This window comes from Caretta caretta, chromosome 15 (assembly GCF_965140235.1).
Source record: "Caretta caretta isolate rCarCar2 chromosome 15, rCarCar1.hap1, whole genome shotgun sequence".
NCBI lineage: Eukaryota > Metazoa > Chordata > Testudines > Cheloniidae > Caretta > Caretta caretta.
This window is the reverse complement of record NC_134220.1, coordinates 10,695,575-10,715,390: the sequence shown is the minus strand read 5'-3', so window position 1 is coordinate 10,715,390 and position 19,816 is coordinate 10,695,575. Positions and strand designations below refer to the sequence as shown.

Genomic DNA, 19,816 nt, shown 5'->3' with positions numbered 1-19,816 from the left:
ATCGCTTCTCGGCCTTTTGGCTAAGATCAAGTGTAGTATCTGTTCTTATCAGTTTAATATCTGATACGTCCTCTATCTGAGGACTATATATTAAATGGATTTTTGGAACAGGGAGATGGAATAGGAGCTTGCTCCATCCACTCCACGCATCGACCTGGTATTGCAGTACCTCCAGGAACGGTGCACCTCCCCTTGGGGAGACTATTGTGGTTAAAAAATAGAATTAGTTGAATTTGGTAGACCCAATACTGACTTGGATTCTCACTATATTCTCTGGGTGGCATATCACTGATGCTTTAAGAACTCGCACACCCCAGTCTGGGTGTATGCTGGTTACATACTATGTATGTATCTCGTGAGCCTTGTAACAGATACGTGCCTTAAGCTTGACCCCGATGTATCCTACCTTCCTTCTTAACTTGCGTGAACTTGATTCCGTGTACATAGGCCAAACCGGACTGTCTCTACGCAAAAGAATAAAATGGACACAAATCAGACATTAGGAGAGCGCTTCAATCTCCCTGGACACTCAACAGACTTAAAAGCGGCCATTCTTCAAAGACAGAAACTTCAAAAACAGACTTCAACGAGAAACTGCAGAACTGGAATTAATTTGCAAACTTGACACCATCACATTAGGCCTGAATAAAGCCTGGGAGTGGCTGGGTCACTCCAAAATGTAATTTTCCCTCTGTTGATACTCACTCCTTCTTGTCAACTGTTGGGAATGGGCCACATCCACCCCTGATTGAATTGGCCTCGTTAGCACTGACCGCCCCCCCCCCCCCCCCACACCCTTGATAAGGCAACTCCCATCTTTTCATGGGCTGTATATTTATACCTGCCTCCTGTATTTTTCACTCCATGCATCTGATGAAGTGATACTTACTTTTTAGAACCTGGATTAAACAACTGTGTGAATTAATTAGACTTGGTTGTATTCTTCTCCCCACCCAGCATATGTTCCATGGATCTTGATTTGTGAGACCATGTGAAGGCACTAGGTGTCCTACTGCACCCAGAGGTCCCCGTCCTGATTTCTTTTTTTTTTCCCAAACCTACTATAAAAATTCTAACTCATGATACTTACCGTCTCCTTCTTAGGCTGTGACTTGGGACAGGCCACTTAACGGAGGTGGGAGCCTGCAGCGTGAAGATTAAGGTCATCCACAGGAGCTTTGTGATGAGCGTACATGATCTAGTGCTTGTGGCAGGCTTTCCCACTGTGGAGTGCTCCTCGTTACTCTTCCATTCACTCTCTTTTTGTGGGGATCGATTTACCTCTGTCAGGCACTCAGTGAGAGAGTTGCTTCCCCCGCCCTTGCAGTTGTTTATTTTTCTACCAAGCTTTGAAATCCGAACCAGCAGGTGGCGCCATCGCTCCACAGCCGACCCTAGAGAGGGGAACGTGAAGTCTGCTCTGCAGGCTGAGCAGAGCCGGCTGTTGGGACCCACAGGGCGTGCAGTCGACGGGCTCCTCTGCCCGGCATCGTAGCTATAAGCCTAGTACCTGTTCCAGCACCACGCCCCCACGTAGACTCTATTCCAAATAAAATCAACTTGGTTCCCCCAAATTACGACTCTGCTTGGATGAAAAGCGTCTTCTTCCATCTCCGGTTTTCCATGTACTACCCATGGATGGCATCCTCCAGGGTCCTCTCCAGCATAGTTCTCGCTCTCGGAGTGATGATGGAGCGCTCGGTGTTCTTGACCCGTGGCAGCAGGACTCCCAGCTCCCGACGTTCCTCCCACCACATCAAGTAGCTGCCGATATGCTTTTCCAGCTGTTGTGTTGCATTGCAGGCATGAGTCCAAAGTGGAGCAAAGACTCCACCGTCTCTTCCAAATATGGCTTCCAGGCGACCTCTTGGCTGGAAGGGGCCACGGCGATTCGCTTCCCGATGATGTCACGCACAGCACTCGCCACAAGGTTCCTCACCGTAGCATCCAGGCACATCGAAAGATGGAATGCGCAAGTGATCGCCGCAGCGTCAGACACATCACCCCTTCGAGGGATGTTGGTGCCCCTCCCTACCTGTGCTCGTTACTAGCCCTCCAAGGGAGTGACAGCCTCTTCTTCGCCAGCTGCCTTATGGAGCTGTTTGCCTTGTTGAGAGGTACCTTTGCCACAGCAGTTAGCACCAGGAAACCACGATCTGTATTTTTCAGGAGTTGTCGTACCAAATGCTCTCCTTTCCTGGGGCTCTACTGTGTGTCTTCGTGCGTCTGTCACTATTTCCTGTGCTGTAAAGTCAACTTCTTCCAGCACCACTTCATGGCTGAGCTGGGGCAGGGGCGAAAAGCATCTTGAACGCTGCGTATCATTCGGGACTACACGGTCAAACACAGCCATGGAGTATGAGAAGAGTCTCTCGGATGGGATGGCACGGTAGGATGAGGGCCCGTCCGAGGAGCTCCCTCATAGCCTTAGGACAGTTTGACCATTATTGCTTCTGAATCCTGGAATCTGCTGTCGGATCATAGTGGTGACTCAGGTGTTTCTTCTCCCGGCTTCCTGGCTGTAGTTATATCTAGACGCAGGGGCTCTGTGAGAATTCGCTGTGTTCCCCTGATTTCCATTCTTCCCCGATGGAATTTCTGCAGACAGGTCTTTAGTGAGCCTGTCTACAAGGCGGTCAAAGTCATTGAAGGATTCTGTCCCCCATCCCACTCAACTCCCTCAGAGCTACAGCCAGGGAGAGATGGTCCAACAACTTACTGCATGGTGTGCCATGTTGTAGCAGTCTGCCGCCGGCCTGTAGGCCAGGTAATCATACATCCTACGTTCAGTGCAATAAACTGGATAGCCCCCACTCTGTTGCTGGACTTCTGCCTGCATTCTCTTTTTACTCCTGCAGCTCTTTCCTTTCTTCTTGTTTTTGTTTTCATCAGGGGGGTTTTATTTACTTTAAGTTTAAAGAATGTTAATGAAGTTTATCTTCTCCTCTTCCCGCCCCCCCCCCTAATCTCCCTCAAAACTTTCCTGTTCCCCTGGTCCCTTAGGAGCAGGCTTTTAAAAGTCTTGTTCTCCCCGAGGAGCCCCACCCACCGATTAAGAGTTAGCACCCACCAAAGGGCTTGGCCATCAAAGCCTTCTTAAGAAGCTCTCAACTTGCCTAGCAGGTCTCCAGGCTCAGCACAGGGTCCCTCAAACGACCAGGCCACACTATATACTTCCGTCAAGCAGCAAGCACACAGCGGACAAGCCAGGGACCATAGGTGCTGACTCTGCGGGTGCTCAGCACTCAGGAGCCAGAGCTTCAATGTAGAATGTGATCAGTTCTGTGCTGTGAACAACTTCTGCCCTTTGGGCAGGGAGTTTGATTGTAAACAGAGGCAGGGTGATTAATTACAAGCCTTTTGTAATCTTAAATTAAGTTAAGGATGGCTAGATCATGAAAGCATTCCCAGGCGCTCCAGTAAAAGATAGGAAACAAAGGGTAGGAACAAATGGTCCATTTCCAGAATGGAGAGAAGTAAATAGTGGTTTCCCTGAGGGGCTTGTACTGGGACCCAGTCAACAGATTCATAAATGATCTGGGAAAAGGGGTAAACAGCGAGGTGGCAAAATTTGCAGATGATACAAAAAACTACTCAAGAGAGTTAAGTCCCAGGCAGACTGCAAAGAGCGACAAAAGGATCTCAGGTTTCAGAGTAACAGCCGTGTTAGTCTGTCTTTGCAAAAAGAAAAGGAGTACTTGTGGCACTTGTGGCTGTAGCTCACGAAAGCTCATGCTCAAATAAATTGGTTAGTCTCTAAGGTGCCAAAAGGATCTCACAAAACTGGGTGACCTGGCAACAAAATGGCAGATGAAATTCAATGTTAAATGCAAAGTAATGCACCTGGCAAAATATAATCCCAACTATATATCCAAAATGATGGTGCCTAAATTAGCTGCTACCATTTCCATTCTGGGAGGGGCGGGGCGGGGCTGGGGGGGTCAGCGGTTTAAAGGGCCGGGGGTTCCGGCCCAGTAGCAGCAGCCCCAGGCCCTCTTAAATGGCCGGCCCTGGGACGGCTGCTCCCTTTGCCCCCTCCCGCCCCCGTTGGCGGCTTGGCGGGGGGAGGGAAGGGGGAAGAAGGGTTCGTACCGGCAGGGGCGCCAACGGGGAAGGCGCGGGGACGTTAAAGCGCCGTTGCGGCAGCGCTTTAAGGACCGTCCTTTGCCGTGGCAGCGCTTTCACGTCGCCGCCCCTTCGCTCTTCTCTTCCCCCCTCACCTGTCGGCGGCCCTGCCAGTGCTGGCCCGACCAGCAGGGCCGTGGACGGGGGAGGCAAAAGCAGCAAGCAGCGCTTTAATGTGGGCTGTGTGTGGGCGGGCACCGGCTCCCTTTCACCCCCGCCCGCCCGGGGACCGACTCCAGCGCTGTTTGAGGCTGGGTCTCTCCCTCCGCCCCGCCTTCCATCCCCGGGCACCCTTCGCCACCACCGGCAGCGGGGTGGCTTCCTGCCTGCTCGCTCCGCTTGGCTGCCGGCCCCGGTCTGCGGCCCCTGGGCGGAGTGAGCAGGGTCTGTCCACACACGCTCCTTCTGCCCCAAGCGCCCCTGTGGCCAATAGGAAGCTGCAGGGGCAGAGCCTGGGGGCAGCAGCGCGTGGAGGCCCCCCCGGCCCAGGAGCCCCAGGTAAGCACCACGCACCCCCCCCCCCCTCCCTCTGCACCTCCTGCCGCGCCCTGTGACGTACTCCGTGACCGTTGAGTCTGGCAGCAAAACAGATCAGAGAAGATGTGCGCAAGCGCTGTCTGGCGGGGGGAGGGGGGCAAACCACACGCGGCTCTTTTACGGGTCCAGTCCGGCTCCAGGAGCTCCCCACCCCCCGCCCGTTCTCCACCTTCCAGACGGGGGGAACTCGGGCGCCTGCCCTGCGGCAGGGTGGGGGGGCCAGGGGCTTCTGCCGGAGGAGACCGGCGCCCGCTGAGAGCGGGGGGCCCCCCCTTCAGCTCCCAGGATTTAGCTCTGCCGGGAGAAACAGCAGCCAACAGCTGGGGCGGCCGGGCGGGGGCCTCTGCTTCCGTGGCTTGGGGAGAGGCAGCAGCTCGGCCCGCGGCTCCCGGCGGCTGCCTCTCCCCAAGAGTGAACCCTCCCGCAGCGGTCGCAGGACGTCCGAGCGCGGCCGCGGCCAGGGACGGTCCTTAACGCGCTGTCGCGGCAGTGAGGTCACGTCGCTGCCCCTCCCTGGTGGCTGCTGCGGCAGGAACCCCCGGCCCTTTAAACCGCCGCTGGCGCCCCGGGTGGTGCGGCTCGGGCGGCCTGAAGGGCGGGCTGGGGGACGCTGACCCCCCAGCCCCGCCCCGCCCCGCCCCTCCCGGGGCCGGAACTGGCCCCAGCCCCCATACAGGTAAGTCTGCAGAGTTACTGTCACCCCGGCCAGGAATATTCCTGGTGCCCAGGCACTACGGGCCCTAGAACTGGCCGCCTATGCGCACTATAGACTTCAGTAAGCACCCCCCCCCCCACCCACACACACCCAATCCCCAAAACAATACCAAGGGACCTAGATGTAAATAAGATTGCTGACCCTTTCATCCAGAAAGCGACGGTGATCCATAATGTCTTTAAACTGGGACGTTAGTGAAGAGGGCTTTTAAGTAATTGCAATGTCTCCCACGGTATTCTTGTCAGCAAGTTAAGGAAGTATGGGCTGGATGAATGCACTACAAGGTGGGTAGAAAGCTGGCTAGATTGTCGGGCTCAACGGGTAGTTATCAATGGCTCCATGTCTAGTTGGCAGCCGGTGTCAAGTGGAGTGCCCCAAGGGTCGGGCACTATCCCCCATCCCACTCAACTCCCTCAGAGCTACAGCCAGGGAGAGATGGTCCAACAACTTACTGCATGGTGTGCCATGTTGTAGCAGTCTGCCGCCGGCCTGTAGGCCAGGTAATCATACATCCTACGTTCAGTGCAATAAACTGGATAGCCCCCACTCTGTTGCTGGACTTCTGCCTGCATTCTCTTTTTACTCCTGCAGCTCTTTCCTTTCTTCTTGTTTTTGTTTTCATCAGGGGGGTTTTATTTACTTTAAGTTTAAAGAATGTTAATGAAGTTTATCTTCTCCTCTTCCCGCCCCCCCCCCACTCCCCTCTAATCTCCCTCAAAACTTTCCTGTTCCCCTGGTCCCTTAGGAGCAGGCTTTTAAAAGTCTTGTTCTCCCTGAGGAGCCCCACCCACCGATTAAGAGTTAGCACCCACCAAAGGGCTTGGCCATCAAAGCCTTCTTAAGAAGCTCTCAACTTGCCTAGCAGGTCTCCAGACTCAGCACAGGGTCCCTCAAACGACCAGTTGAGTGGGATGGGGGACAGAATCCTTCAATGACTTTGACCGCCTTGTAGACAGGCTCACTAAAGACCTGTCTGCAGAAATTCCATCGGGGAAGAATGGAAATCAGGGGAACACAGCGAATTCTCACAGAGCCCCTGCGTCTAGATATAACTACAGCCAGGAAGCCGGGAGAAGAAACACCTGAGTCACCACTATGATCCGACAGCAGATTCCAGGATTCAGAAGCAATAATGGTCAAACTGTCCTAAGGCTATGAGGGAGCTCCTCGGACGGGCCCTCATCCTACCGTGCCATCCCATCCGAGAGACTCTTCTCATACTCCATGGCTGTGTTTGACCGTGTAGTCCCGAATGATACGCAGCGTTCAAGATGCTTTTCGCCCCTGCCCCAGCTCAGCCATGAAGTGGTGCTGGAAGAAGTTGACTTTACAGCACAGGAAATAGTGACAGACGCACGAAGACACACAGTAGAGCCCCAGGAAAGGAGAGCATTTGGTACGACAACTCCTGAAAAATACAGATCGTGGTTTCCTGGTGCTAACTGCTGTGGCAAAGGTACCTCTCAACAAGGCAAACAGCTCCATAAGGCAGCTGGCGAAGAAGAGGCTGTCACTCCCTTGGAGGGCTAGTAACGAGCACAGGTAGGGAGGGGCACCAACATCCCTCGAAGGGGTGATGTGTCTGACGCTGCGGCGATCACTTGCGCATTCCATCTTTCGATGTGCCTGGATGCTACGGTGAGGAACCTTGTGGCGAGTGCTGTGCGTGACATCATCGGGAAGCGAATCGCCGTGGCCCCTTCCAGCCAAGAGGTCGCCTGGAAGCCATATTTGGAAGAGACGGTGGAGTCTTTGCTCCACTTTGGACTCATGCCTGCAATGCAACACAACAGCTGGAAAAGCATATCGGCAGCTACTTGATGTGGTGGGAGGAACGTCGGGAGCTGGGAGTCCTGCTGCCACGGGTCAAGAACACCGAGCGCTCCATCATCACTCCGAGAGCGAGAACTATGCTGGAGAGGACCCTGGAGGATGCCATCCATGGGTAGTACATGGAAAACCGGAGATGGAAGAAGACGCTTTTCATCCAAGCAGAGTCGTAATTTGGGGGAACCAAGTTGATTTTATTTGGAATAGAGTCTACGTGGGGGCGTGGTGCTGGAACAGGTACTAGGCTTATAGCTACGATGCCGGGCAGAGGAGCCCGTCGACTGCACGCCCTGTGGGTCCCAACAGCCGGCTCTGCTCAGCCTGCAGAGCAGACTTCACGTTCCCCTCTCTAGGGTCGGCTGTGGAGCGATGGCGCCACCTGCTGGTTCGGATTTCAAAGCTTGGTAGAAAAATAAACAACTGCAAGGGCGGGGGAAGCAACTCTCTCACTGAGTGCCTGACAGAGGTAAATCGATCCCCACAAAAAGAGAGTGAATGGAAGAGTAACGAGGAGCACTCCACAGTGGGAAAGCCTGCCACAAGCACTAGATCATGTACGCTCATCACAAAGCTCCTGTGGATGACCTTAATCTTCACGCTGCAGGCTCCCACCTCCGTTAAGTGGCCTGTCCCAAGTCACAGCCTAAGAAGGAGACGGTAAGTATCATGAGTTAGAATTTTTATAGTAGGTTTGGGAAAAAAAAAAGAAATCAGGACGGGGACCTCTGGGTGCAGTAGGACACCTAGTGCCTTCACATGGTCTCACAAATCAAGATCCATGGAACATATGCTGGGTGGGGAGAAGAATACAACCAAGTCTAATTAATTCACACAGTTGTTTAATCCAGGTTCTAAAAAGTAAGTATCACTTCATCAGATGCATGGAGTGAAAAATACAGGAGGCAGGTATAAATATACAGCCCATGAAAAGATGGGAGTTGCCTTATCAAGGGTGTGGGGGGGGGGGGGGGCGGTCAGTGCTAACGAGGCCAATTCAATCAGGGGTGGATGTGGCCCATTCCCAACAGTTGACAAGAAGGAGTGAGTATCAACAGAGGGAAAATTACATTTTGGAGTGACCCAGCCACTCCCAGGCTTTATTCAGGCCTAATGTGATGGTGTCAAGTTTGCAAATTAATTCCAGTTCTGCAGTTTCTCGTTGAAGTCTGTTTTTGAAGTTTCTGTCTTTGAAGAATGGCCGCTTTTAAGTCTGTTGAGTGTCCAGGGAGATTGAAGCGCTCTCCTAATGTCTGATTTGTGTCCATTTTATTCTTTTGCGTAGAGACAGTCCGGTTTGGCCTATGTACACGGAATCAAGTTCACGCAAGTTAAGAAGGAAGGTAGGATACATCGGGGTCAAGCTTAAGGCACGTATCTGTTACAAGGCTCACGAGATACATACATAGTATGTAACCAGCATACACCCAGACTGGGGTGTGCGAGTTCTTAAAGCATCAGTGATATGCCACCCAGAGAATATAGTGAGAATCCAAGTCAGTATTGGGTCTACCAAATTCAACTAATTCTATTTTTTAACCACAATAGTCTCCCCAAGGGGAGGTGCACCGTTCCTGGAGGTACTGCAATACCAGGTCGATGCGTGGAGTGGATGGAGCAAGCTCCTATTCCATCTCCCTGTTCCAAAAATCCATTTAATATATAGTCCTCAGATAGAGGACGTATCAGATATTAAACTGATAAGAACAGATACTACACTTGATCTTAGCCAAAAGGCCGAGAAGCGATAACAATACACTGAAAAACGAGGCAGCCCTACCTCTGCCACAGCTTTCTATGTCACCACGAGGAGCTCCCAGACAGGGACCAAATGCCCTCAATGAGACTTTGACAACTAGGAAACTCTCAGTGACAATCGCTCCCCCTAAATGACTCCAATGTAATAATTCAAGCAAGAACTCAACACACAATTCTGCTCAAGGACCGAGAATTCTTTCAGTCTGGTTACTTGGGTTCATCTCGCTGCTTTCCCTGGCTGCTGCCGCATACTCCTAAATTGCATAAACCCACCCACTTCCTGTGACGTACTCAGTCACTGTTAACTCTTGCAGCAAAACAGATCAAAGAAAATGTGAGCAAGCGCTATCCGGCCGGGGTGGCCAAACCGCATGCGGCTCTTTTACAGTTACAGTGCGGATCCTGGAGCTCCACATTTCCCCCTGTCCGTTCTCCACCTACCACAGACTGGGGACGGGGAGCTCAGGGCTTCTGCCCTGCGGCAGAGTAGTGGGGCTAGGGGCTTCTGCTAGAGGAGACTGGTGCCTGCCACGGATAGCTCAGTGGTTTGAGCACTGGCCTGCTAAACCCAGGGTTGTGAGTGAGTTCAATCCTTGAGGGGGCCATTTAGGGATCTGGGGCAAAAATTGGGGATTGGCCCTGCAGGGGGTTGGACTAGATGACCTCCTGCGGTCCCTTCCAACCCTGATATTCTGTGATTCTCTTTCGCTGCACAGAATGCTTAGGGCAGATTGCTTTTCTTGCAGCATTTTCTAGGCAGACTTCTCTCTCCGTGTTCACTTCGGTCTCCCCAAGGACCGCTCATTTATCTTGAGAAAACACAGAGGACGCACACAGTGACGACAAGCCAAAGAGAGAATGGTAATCTTTAGACAAGCATGGAGAGAGTGCCTGGGTGCAGGGATGCTGAGCCAGCCATCCTCCTAGTGTCCTAAGCATCCTGCCCCAAGTGACTAGGGAGGAGACACTCCTGTACCTCCACTATTCCTTCCCCAGTTTCCTCCTCTGGGCCCCCTCCTTCAGCTGCAGAACTCTGCCAGCTAACAACTGGGACAGTTTCCTTAATCACTGACAACACCTCTCCTGCCCCTGTGCCTGAGGGCATGTGGCCTTCTGCTGGAAAGGAGCTAGTCTCAGCCCCTCCCATACTTAGAAGCACCCTGCTTCCCTGTGTTACAGAAATCCTCACTCACCTCAGTGCTTTCTGAGATTCCCTGCTCTTTCTCTGGGACACATCTCTCTGCTCCCTAGAGCCGGGTTTCTCTCTGGTTCAGCTGCAACCTGGACAGTTGTCTCCCTGGCAGGCATTACACCCCCATCCCTTCCTGATGTGGTGTTGCCTCCAGCTGCAGTGTAGGAGTTGGTCTCAACCACCCTCCCACCTAGAAGCATGTGGCTTCCCCCAGCTGCAGAAGAAGCAAGGGGACTCTCTTCCCCTTCTCTCAGAAGTTCCTGAGACCTTCCCCTTCCCCTTGGGGGGTCCCAGCATAAAATTCCCTCCTGCTGGGACGTTAGTGAAGAGCGCTTTTAAGTAATTGCAATGATTTTAATCTGCTGTAATTCATAAAAATGTAATTATGTAGTTCAAAACTATTTAATTCTTAAAATAGTAAAGATAACAATGAGAGACGTTCAGTAACTAGAATAGGATAGGTTTCAGAGTAACAGCCGTGTTAGTCTGTATTCGCAAAAAGAAAAGCAGTACTTGTGGCACCTTAGAGACTAACCAATTTATTTGAGCATGAGCTTTCGTGAGCTACAGCTCACTTCATCGGATGCATACCGTGGAAACTGCAGCAGACTTTATATACACACAGAGAATATGAAACCATACCTCCTCCCACCCCACTGTCCTGCTGGTAATAGCCTATCTAAAGTGATCATCAGGTTGGGCCATTTCCAGCACAAATCCAGGTTTTCTCACCCTCCACCCCCCCACACACAAATTCACTCTCCTGCTGGTGATAGCCCATCCAAAGTGACAACTCTTTACACAATGTGCATGATAATCAAGTTGGACCATTTCCTGCACAAATCCAGGTTCTCTCACCCCCCTCCCAAAAACCACACACACAAACTCACTCTCCTGCTGGTAATAGCTCATCCAAACTGACCACTCTCCAAGTTTAAATCCAAGTTAAACCAGAACATCTGGGGGGGTTATAGGAAAAAACAAGGGGAAATAGGCTACCTTGCATAATGACTTAGCCACTCCCAGTCTCTATTTAAGCCTAAATTAATAGTATCCAATTTGCAAATGAATTCCAATTCAGCAGTTTCTCGCTGGAGTCTGGATTTGAAGTTTTTTTGTTGTAAGATAGCGACCTTCATGTCTGTGATTGCGTGACCAGAGAGATTGAAGTGTTCTCCGACTGGTTTATGAATGTTATAATTCTTGACATCTGATTTGTGTCCATTTATTCTTTTACGTAGAGACTGTCCAGTTTGACCAATGTACATGGCAGAGGGGCATTGCTGGCACATGATGGCATATATCACATTGGTGGATGTGCAGGTGAACGAGCCTCTGATAGTGTGGCTGATGTGATTAGGCCCTGTGATGGTGTCCCCTGAATAGATATGTGGGCACAATTGGCAACGGGCTTTGTTGCAAGGATAAGTTCCTGGGTTAGTGGTTCTGTTGTGTGGTATGTGGTTGTTGGTGAGTATTTGCTTCAGGTTGCGGGGCTGTCTGTAGGCAAGGACTGGCCTGTCTCCCAAGATTTGTGAGAGTGTTGGGTCATCCTTTAGGATAGGTTGTAGATCCTTAATAATGCGTTGGAGGGGTTTTAGTTGGGGGCTGAAGGTGACGGCTAGTGGCGTTCTGTTGTTTTCTTTGTTAGGCCTGTCCTGAAGTAGGTAACTTCTGGGAACTCTGCAGCTAAGAGGGTCCCTACGCCTTGTCCCTTATTCGTCTTTCCGCGGAATTGAGTGACCGATCCTGGCTTGGCACCGCTGGAATCGAGAGATGCAAGGAGGGTAAGAAGCACCCACACCTGATCTCCTATCTTTAGTGTACACATATTTTGAAATAGAGCTCTATACTTTGTTTTCTTTCTTTGGGATTGTGGCTTCAGTTTTGTAACTTGTTTGTGTGTGTAACATCTCTACATTTAAATAAGTAGGCACTAGCAATTTTGTAACCACATGATTAGAATCTAGCTTAATAAATTTTGGTAACCATTTGTGCATAAGCCTGACTTGTTTTCTCTGGTTTACTGTAAAGCAGCCAACACAATTAAAGAACCTCAGCCGTTTTGGCTCTAAAGCCTGGCCATTAGGTGAGAGTACTAAGAGCCTAGTGTTGAGTTGTGCCGCCTCCAGGGGGAAACTCTTGGGGCACCTGTCAGTCAATCCTGGCTGCCCGCTGTGAAGGAGCTCTGAGCTCTAGCAGTTAAAGTCACGGGTGTGGAGAGGCTCTTAGTGCTGCCATTGGGGCACCTGTCAGTCAGTATTGACTGCCCGCTGCGAAGGAGCTCTGAGCTCTAGCAGTTAAAGTCACGGGTGGTTAGGACCTTGGGGCATCCGTCAGCCTAGCCCGGGCTGCCCGCCGCGAAGGGACAGTGCGTCCTAGCGGTTAAAGTCACGGATGGTATAAACGGGCATAGCTGGCACCTCACCAAACATCCTTGGGCGTCGGCTAACAGAAAATTGGCGTTGTATAAATGCTGACAATTGCTTCCCCCCCAAAACTGGCAGAGTGCCCCCTTCACCCTCTCTCCCCAAGCACACCTACCCCTCTTCCAAAGCACCCACCAGTCAGTGCCTGTGCTACAGACAACAAACTCATCCCAAGGGTCACGTAGTCGCTCCTCCTTCACCTGGAGAACTCCCTCGCAGAGCTCTCCTGTTCCCTAGCTCCTTTGGTCGCTTAGGAGCAGGCTTTTTAGAGACTCGTTCTCCACGATTAGCCCCAGCCCCGAGTGAAGGATTGGCAGGTCCTACAGGGATGGGGGGATGAAAGCCTCAAGAACACGCTCTCAGCCTTGCATTACAGTCCGCTAGGCTCAGCACAGGCTCCCTCGAACAAACCCAGCACACCACACACACAGACCACAAACTCACCCCATGGGCTGAAAGTTTCCTGTTCCCAAGCATCCCTCATCCCTTAGGAGCAGGCTTTTTAAAGACTCGTTCTCCCTGAGGAGCCCCAAACCCTGCTAAGAGTTGATGGATGCTCAAGGGCTTGGCCATCACAGCCTCCTTAAGAAGCTCTCAACTTTCCTAACAGGCCACTAGGCTCAGCACAAGTTCCCTCAAATGAACAGACCACACTATATCCTTCATTGAAGCAGCAACCACACTACACTACACGCACCACACCACAGAGAAGAAACTCACCCCAAGGGTCATGGACCTGCTCCTCCTTCATCTGGTTACCTGCCTTGCAAAACTCACATTAGCTGCTCCTGTTCTCTAACTTCTCTCCTCCCTTAGGAGAGGGCTTTTTAAAGCCTTGTTCTCCCTGAATAGCCCCACCCCCTGGTTAGGGGTTGATGGTTCCATAAAAGTGCCCTTATGCATGCGAAAGTTTCGCAGCCACTGGGAATCGTCCCAGACCCGCAACACTATGCGGTCCCACCAGTCTGTGCTTGTTTCCTGAACCCAGAATCGGCGTTCCACAGCATGAACCTGCCCCATTAGCACCATGATGCATGCATTGGCAGGGCCCATGCTTTCAGAGAAATCTGTGTCCATGTCCTGATCACTCACTTGACCGCGCTGATGTTGCCTCCTCGCCCGGTATCGCTCTGCCAGGTTCTGGTGCTGCATATACTGCTGGATAATGCGTGTGGTGTTTAATGTGCTCCTAATTGCCAAAGTGAGCTGAGTGGCCTCCATGCTTGCCTTGGTATGGCGTCCGCACAGAAAAAAGGCGCAGAACGATTGTCTGCCGTTGCTCTGACGGAGGGAGGGGGCGACTGACGACATGGCTTACAGGGTTGGCTTCAGGGAGCTAAAATCAACAAAGGGGGTGGCTTTACATCAAGGAGTATTTCAGGCAGGACTTCACGGAGGGTTCCAATAAGAAATGGTGCACCTAAGTTATTGTTCTTATTGGAACAAGGAGGTTCGTCTGGCCTCTGATACATGGCTAGATTTACCTCGCTGCACCTTCTCTGTGAGTGACTGCAGTGTGACCTAGAGGAATGAGTCCCCTAGACGGGGGAGGAGGCAAATGAGTACAAAACAGATCTGGTCTATTTCTTGTTTTGATCCACTCCATCTATCTTTTACATCTTTGGCGGGCAGCAGACGGTGCAGAAGGACTGCATGCTATCCACATCTCATGGCTGCTCAGCAGAAGATGGTACAGTACGACTGCTAGCCATCCTCATCTCTTGCCTGCCCGGCAGAAGATGGTACAGTACGACTGCTAGCCATCCGTATCCCCTGCCTGCTCACCATAAGACAGTTCAATAGGAGTGACTGCAGGACTAAAGAGAATGACCTGGTCAAGTCACTCCAAAGTTAGTCCCTGCGCCCATGTCTGCCCAGGCGCTCCCAGCCAACGTGGCCAGGAGCACCTCGGACATGACGATGACAGCTACCAGTCGTACTGCACCGTCTGCTGCCAGAAGGCAATGGGTTGCTGCTACTGTGTAGCAATGCCGTACCGCGTCTGCCAGCACCCAGGAGACATACGGTGATGGTTACCTGAGCAGGCTCCATGCTTGCCGTGGTATGGCGTCTGCACAGGTAACTCAAGAAAAAAGGCGCGAAACGATTGTCTGTCCTTGCTTTCACGGAGGGAGGGAGGGAACGGGGGCCTGACGATATGTACTCAGAACCACCTGTGACAATGTTTTCATAGAATCATAGAATATCAGGGTTGGAAGGGACCTCAGGAGGTCATCTAGTCCAACCCCCTGCTCAAAGCAGGACCAATCCCCAATTTTTGCCACAGATCCCTAAATGGCCCCCTCAAGGACTGAACTCACAACCCTGGGTTTAGCAGGCCAATGCTCAAACCACTGAGCTATCCCTCCCCCCATCATCCCATTTAGCCCCATCAGGCATTGGGATCTCAACCCAGAATTCCAATGGGCAGCGGAGACTGCGGGAACTGTGGGATAGTTACCCACAGTGCAACGCTCCGGAAGTCGACTCTAGCCTCGGTACTGTGGAAGCACTTCGCCGAGTTAATGCACTTAGAGCATTTTCTGTGGGGACACACACACTCGAATATATAAAACCGATTTCTAAAAAACCGACTTCTATAAATTTGACCTTATTCCGTAGTGTAGACATACCCTATATCCTTCATTGAAGCAGCAACCACACACAAACACACACACACACACAGAAGAAACTCACCCCAAGGGTCATGGTCCTGCTCCTCCTTCATCTGGTTACCTGCCTTGCAAAACTCACATTAGCTGCTCCTGTTCTCTAACTTCTCTCCTCCCTTAGGAGAGGGCTTTTTAAAGCCTTGTTCTCCCTGAATAGCCCCACGCCCTGGTTAGGGGTTGATGGGTGGTAAAGGGCTTGGGGATGAAAGCCTCCTTATGCAGCTCTCCACTTGCATAGCAGGCCCCATCCATGCCCTGACGAGGTGTGAACTGCCTCTCTGTTCTTGGAGAGTTTTTGCATGGGCTTGCTTTAAGCAAGGAGGATACATTTTCAGCCTCATAACTATATACATGAAATTGTAACCATACTGTAACAATTACTATAATATCACTGGTTTCAGAGTAGCAGCTGTGTTAGTCTGTATTCGAAAAAATAAAAGGAGGACTTAGAGACTAACCAATTTATTTGAGCATAAGCTTTCGTGAGCTACAGCTCACTTCATCGGATGCAGTGAGCTGTAGCTCACGAAAGCTTATGCTCAAATAAATTGGTTAGTCTCTGAGGTGCCACAAGTCCTCCTTTTCTTATAACATCACTATAACAACCATGCTCAGTGCATGATGAGCCTTCCGAAGGCACCCAACATGACAAACTTTGCATTGCATACCACACAATCATTTTCTAAAGATGAACATGGTGTGTAGGGTGTTCCCCCGAGGTACAGAGCATCACACCTCCCCTCTTAGTTTACTGATCTGAAAGGTAGTTTGTTGTTATAGTTCTCTTGGCATCCAGCCATTAAGGCTATGAGGCAGCGTGCCTCAGTTTCCCCATTCACACACAGCAAACCAGGGTTTTTTTTTTTATGTTTTCTCTGCTGTGATAAGGTTTAAACCTGTTTTCAGGTATTAATTGAAAAGTAGCATTCTCAAAAAGTTTAACATCTGTGTTGAAATTCTTATCCCCAAAACTTAACATTAATACCAAAATTTTATCACAGATGGGTGTTTACAAGTATCTTTTTGATACCACACCCCTCTGTTCAGTTAGTGTAGTTTGAGGTTAGTTTGTTCATTACCCATGGTGTCCTTTGACTCTCCCATGTAATCAGTCACAGGCTTCTCTTTCCCTCCAGTGTTTCCCTTTGTGTGGGCTCTTAATTTAATCCTATTTCTGGCATTTTGATGTCTCAGGCTCTGGCAAGATAAGGGTCCAGGGGGATCCTGCACACTGGCTGGCCCTTTGGGGAGTGGTCTCCCAACCCCAGGACTGTACATATGTAGGCAATCCAGCTCCCCTTTTGGGGTTACCCTGTGTTTCCCCCTCCCAGCACTGAGTCCTTCCCTGCCCCCTAGAGGGCTGTGATCATAGAATATCAGGGTTGGCAGGGATCTAGTCCAACATCTGGCTCAAAGCAGGACCAATCCCCAATTTTTGCCCCAGATCCCTAAATGGCCCCCCTCGAGGATTGAACTCACAACGCTGAGTTTAGCAGGCCAATGCTCAAACCACTGTGCTCTCTCTCCCCCCTGCGATCCCTGCTCTCTGGGCTAGCTGTGTTTACCCTTTGATCAGCTGAACCTCTTCCCAGCAGCTTTTCCATAACTGCTCCCCGTCTCTCAGCAGCCTGGGGAAACACCTGCCCCCCCCCCCCCCGTCAGCTGGGTCATTTGTGTTCTGGCCAACGATCACCGGGAAATTTCCTGGTCTAAACTCCCCTGCTGTTACTGGAGCTGCATCCTGATGTAAAAAGACAGTTAGTTTCCAAAAACTTATCAGAAATAGCATCTTGAAAACTCGGGACCTGGATTGAGGTACCCTCCGCCACTCCTCTCTCTGTCCCTGAGAAGTCAGCTCCAGGAGGTCAGTTACACAGGTCCTTCTCAAAACCTGGGTCACAGGCTGAGTGCCTGGGTGCAGGGATGCTGAGCCAGCCATCCCCCTAGGGTCCTAAGCATCCTGCCCCAAGTGACTAATGAGGAGACACTCCTGTATCCCCACTATTCTTTCCCCAGTTTCCTCCTCTGGGCCCCCTCCTTCAGCTGCCAGCTAACAATGGGGACAGTTTCCTTAATGACTGAGGACACCTCTCCTGCCCCTGTGCCTGAGGGCATGTGGCCTTCTGCTGGAAAGGAGCTAGTCTCAGCCCCTCCCATACTTAGAAGCACCCTGCTTCCCTCTGTTACAGAAATCCTCACCCACCTCAGTGCTTTCTGAGATTCCCTGCTCTTTCTCTGGGACACATCTCTCTGCTCCCTAGAGCCAAGTTTCTCTCTGGTTCAGCTGCAACCTGGACAGTTGTCTCCCTGGCAGGCATTACACCCCCATCCCTTCCTGATGTGGTGTTGCCTCCAGCTGCAGTGTAGGAGTTGGTCTCAACCACCCTCCCACCTAGAAGCATGTGGCTTCCCCCAGCTGCAGAAGAAGCAAGGGGACTCTCTTCCCCTTCTCTCAGAAGTTCCTGAGACCTTCCCCTTCCCCTTGGGGGGTCCCAGCATAAAATTCCCTCCTGCTGGGACGTTAGTGAAGAGCGCTTTTAAGTAATTGCAATGATTTTAATCTGCTGTAATTCATAAAAATGTAATTATGTAGTTCAAAACTATTTAATTCTTAAAATAGTAAAGATAACAATGAGAGACGTTCAGTAACTAGAATAGGATAGGTTTCAGAGTAACAGCCGTGTTAGTCTGTATTCGCAAAAAGAAAAGCAGTACTTGTGGCACCTTAGAGACTAACCAATTTATTTGAGCATGAGCTTTCGTGAGCTACAGCTCACTTCATCGGATGCATACCGTGGAAACTGCAGCAGACTTTATATACACACAGAGAATATGAAACCATACCTCCTCCCACCCCACTGTCCTGCTGGTAATAGCCTATCTAAAGTGATCATCAGGTTGGGCCATTTCCAGCACAAATCCAGGTTTTCTCACCCTCCACCCCCCCACACACAAATTCACTCTCCTGCTGGTGATAGCCCATCCAAAGTGACAACTCTTTACACAATGTGCATGATAATCAAGTTGGACCATTTCCTGCACAAATCCAGGTTCTCTCACCCCCTCACCCCCCTCCCAAAAACCACACACACAAACTCACTCTCCTGCTGGTAATAGCTCATCCAAACTGACCACTCTCCAAGTTTAAATCCAAGTTAAACCAGAACATCTGGGGGGGTTATAGGAAAAAACAAGGGGAAATAGGCTACCTTGCATAATGACTTAGCCACTCCCAGTCTCTATTTAAGCCTAAATTAATAGTATCCAATTTGCAAATGAATTCCAATTCAGCAGTTTCTCGCTGGAGTCTGGATTTGAAGTTTTTTTGTTGTAAGATAGCGACCTTCATGTCTGTGATTGCGTGACCAGAGAGATTGAAGTGTTCTCCGACTGGTTTATGAATGTTATAATTCTTGACATCTGATTTGTGTCCATTTATTCTTTTACGTAGAGACTGTCCAGTTTGACCAATGTACATGGCAGAGGGGCATTGCTGGCACATGATGGCATATATCACATTGGTGGATGTGCAGGTGAACGAGCCTCTGATAGTGTGGCTGATGTGATTAGGCCCTGTGATGGTGTCCCCTGAATAGATATGTGGGCACAATTGGCAACGGGCTTTGTTGCAAGGATAAGTTCCTGGGTTAGTGGTTCTGTTGTGTGGTATGTGGTTGTTGGTGAGTATTTGCTTCAGGTTGCGGGGCTGTCTGTAGGCAAGGACTGGCCTGTCTCCCAAGATTTGTGAGAGTGTTGGGTCATCCTTTAGGATAGGTTGTAGATCCTTAATAATGCGTTGGAGGGGTTTTAGTTGGGGGCTGAAGGTGACGGCTAGTGGCGTTCTGTTGTTTTCTTTGTTAGGCCTGTCCTGAAGTAGGTAACTTCTGGGAACTCTGCAGCTAAGAGGGTCCCTACGCCTTGTCCCTTATTCGTCTTTCCGCGGAATTGAGTGACCGATCCTGGCTTGGCACCGCTGGAATCGAGAGATGCAAGGAGGGTAAGAAGCACCCACACCTGATCTCCTATCTTTAGTGTACACATATTTTGAAATAGAGCTCTATACTTTGTTTTCTTTCTTTGGGATTGTGGCTTCAGTTTTGTAACTTGTTTGTGTGTGTAACATCTCTACATTTAAATAAGTAGGCACTAGCAATTTTGTAACCACATGATTAGAATCTAGCTTAATAAATTTTGGTAACCATTTGTGCATAAGCCTGACTTGTTTTCTCTGGTTTACTGTAAAGCAGCCAACACAATTAAAGAACCTCAGCCGTTTTGGCTCTAAAGCCTGGCCATTAGGTGAGAGTACTAAGAGCCTAGTGTTGAGTTGTGCCGCCTCCAGGGGGAAACTCTTGGGGCACCTGTCAGTCAATCCTGGCTGCCCGCTGTGAAGGAGCTCTGAGCTCTAGCAGTTAAAGTCACGGGTGTGGAGAGGCTCTTAGTGCTGCCATTGGGGCACCTGTCAGTCAGTATTGACTGCCCGCTGCGAAGGAGCTCTGAGCTCTAGCAGTTAAAGTCACGGGTGGTTAGGACCTTGGGGCATCCGTCAGCCTAGCCCGGG

The 19,816-nt window shown here is 50.7% G+C and overlaps 3 non-coding genes across 3 annotated transcripts in view; 2 read left to right on the top strand and 1 right to left on the bottom strand.

The window, feature by feature from the left end:
* LOC125623266 (U2 spliceosomal RNA) lies at positions 1-191 on the top strand. Its single transcript, XR_012665202.1, has one exon. It is a non-coding gene; the product is annotated as a U2 spliceosomal RNA (small nuclear RNA).
* Positions 192-4,255: 4,064 nt separating this feature from the next.
* LOC125623235 (uncharacterized) overlaps positions 4,256-19,816 on the top strand; it is a 95,594-nt gene continuing 80,033 nt past the window's right edge. The window contains exons 1-5 of the transcript XR_012665178.1: positions 4,256-5,338; positions 6,123-7,864; positions 8,490-8,547; positions 11,806-11,941; positions 19,117-19,252. This is a non-coding gene — a transcript (uncharacterized LOC125623235). The remainder of the gene's footprint in view (positions 5,339-6,122; positions 7,865-8,489; positions 8,548-11,805; positions 11,942-19,116; positions 19,253-19,816) is intronic.
* On the bottom strand, positions 8,763-8,953 carry LOC125623265 (U2 spliceosomal RNA). The gene has a single exon (XR_007352948.1). It is a non-coding gene; the product is annotated as a U2 spliceosomal RNA (small nuclear RNA).